General features: G+C 37.8%; 1 protein-coding gene across 1 annotated transcript in view; it reads left to right on the forward strand.

The window, feature by feature from the left end:
• The window catches only part of NAALADL2 (N-acetylated alpha-linked acidic dipeptidase-like 2), a gene marked incomplete at its 3' end in the record, with an annotated part of 185,988 nt that overhangs the window by 144,405 nt on the left and 38,933 nt on the right, over positions 1-2,650 (forward strand). The gene's annotated exons all lie outside the window — the stretch shown is intronic.

Raw genomic sequence — 2,650 nt, forward strand, 5'->3', positions numbered from 1 at the left:
TTCTAACTGTAAATGGCATTTGAAATGCCTAGCTATTTCTCCCAAACTGGTGGCTATGAATTACTACTACTATAGAACTATATAGGCATTTTTAGGGTAAGAGAATGCTATCAAACCAACTATAATGTTGCTAGTTTTAAAAATTTTATTAGCCTAATCTTAACCAATTATTTGGCAAAATGTACGTAGTTGTCACTTTTTAAAAAAAATAAATCTAGGAAACTCACTTTATTTCCTAAAGAACTTTTTACTTGGTAATTAAAAGTGCATATATATATATTTAAATGCTTTTGTTCTATATATATTTGAGAAATGGGGCAGGCTATGGTTGGTTTTTGTTTGTTGAAGCAGTGTGAATATTCGGCATTAAAAAAGTCAAGCTAATAGGTAAGAATTCAGGGAAAGGAGATGATGAGTGGAATGATAAAGTTAAAGTAAACTGAGGAGTGTGTTCCTCCAGCTCTTCTGCAGTTTAAAACAAACAACCCCAAAACAAGACCATCTATATAACACAACTATAATCAGATTTATCAAAATTGGCAAATTTTATAATGACACCAATTTATAGAAAACTTTCACTTAGGAGTAATCCAGATGTTTTCTTAATCTTCTGAGTTACTCTGTGATAGCTCAGCAGCTCAGCTATTGTTTAATAGTGAAAGTTTCTGGGCTGCTAAAGCAGCATGAAGTTCAGAAATCCTGTGTGCCCAGGAACTAGAATCCCCCGAGAAATTCGTCTGGGGCATCTTCCCCCGGAAGTTGTTTGAATCTCACATGGACTTTCTCTAGAGAGACAGGAACCCATAACAAATCAGGTTATGGAGTTGTGTCGGGAAGATGGCATTGTTGTTGGGTTTGGGGTAGAGCTATGTCATGAGGGCAATAAACTTGAGGAAAATAAAAATATAAAAATTAAAACCAAGTTCAAACCATGTAGTTTCTGTTCCACAAAATAAAAAAATTAAATGATGTTGGTCATTTTCACTTCTCTAAGTGCCAAGTCCAGAATATGTTCTTTATTTTCAATTACATCCATCCAGAAACAGAGATAAAGAGGTCAGCTGGTCTAGGGAAAATGTCCCAAGGCTAGGGATAGGAGAGCCTTCACTGCCTGTTGCCTGGAGGGCAAGGGGAAAGTGGAACAGTACTCAGAAAGGAGAGAGTTGTGTGGAGGACATTATGGAAGGAGCTGTTAAAGGACAGACCTAGAAGGGAGGAAGCTGAGGGAGAAACATTCTATCACTCTCTTCCTGTCCAGTGATCTCCCACAGTTGCCTTGCATCCGCCAAATACAACTAAAAGCCAAAGGTCCAGGAGGCTTGCAGCTCACTCAGGTAGCTTCTCTGGGCATAGAGTGAGAAGGACAAGAGTGGAATATTACTCTGGAGGGCCAATGAAAATTTTGCATATGAATCCTTCATGGTATGTGCTTGTGTTTGTAATATTCAAACTGAATTGGCTCAGCTTTAAGTGTGCAAAAAGGCCTTTGTGAATGTATGAATATAATTCATAATACACAGTTCAACAATTTTAATATATATTAAAATTACATCTCTGAGTAAGAAGTGACAATAACATTATAAATCAGCTAACCAGCTTTTCACATGAAGGGAGAGCATTAGGAAGGCAGCTAGGAGACTTGGAAAATCAAGTGATTTTGATGTCAGAGCTGAGTTTGAATCCTGACTGGGGTATTTCTATGGAGATCTTATGGAATGTACTTACTCACAGGGCACTGTACTGCCCTAAGGATTCACATGCAGGAGGTTCTGAATCACCTAGCGCTGTTGTTGTGAGGATTCCCTTGCTAAAGTCTTACTATAAATCCCCCAGAGTGCTAATAATATCAATTTCAGTATTCCACTGAGCCTTGTAATCTTACTTTAAAAATGTTAATGCCTGTCATTAGAGTAAAAAAAAAAAATCTGAGTGAATCTACATCGACTTTACAAGTGGATATACTTCAGTTCCATTTTTGTGATCAGATTCAATAATATTCATTAAAACATTCCAAAATGACGCATGAGGTATGGGTAATCCCAGTTCAAAGGAATGCTTGCCTACCAAATCCATCCCCGTCACTAGAGATGAGAACCAAGGCTGTGCAATTCAAATCATTTTAGACACATGTGCGTGTTTGAAACAAGGAATGTAAGAGAGCAGGTGTCAGAATACAGATTTGAACATATGGCAAGCTCCTCCAATGCAGCTGGCCGCAATCCTTGTCAAAGGTCATAGAGACAAAAAGACATAAAGTCAGAAGTGGCTAGGTGCTCCAAAGCACATTCAGGAAATGCAGTTATAAACCATATTCCCTGAACCAGAGAAAAACTACCCTTTTTATCAATAATGTAAAGTGATTTGAAAGCTGAATGTAAATATAGTTATACAAGTTTCTATATCAGAGAACAACAGAGAAATAGAGAGACGAATCAAGAAAGTCAGAAAGGCATATACAAAGGTAACGGTGTAATAGAACATATTCAGAGATTCAACCAGTTAGCTCCTTGAGCTTCTTATACTGCACTCAGAGAACAAGTGGAGATTCTAAAATGTGGCTACCTTTTAATGGCTGAAACAGGACGGCTATTCTACCACTGTCTAGCATTGGGCTTATGGGAGGAGAGGTTGACAAGAGGGTATTTCCAGT

Source organism: Myotis davidii, unplaced genomic scaffold (assembly GCF_000327345.1).
Source record: "Myotis davidii unplaced genomic scaffold, ASM32734v1 scaffold115, whole genome shotgun sequence".
NCBI lineage: Eukaryota > Metazoa > Chordata > Mammalia > Chiroptera > Vespertilionidae > Myotis > Myotis davidii.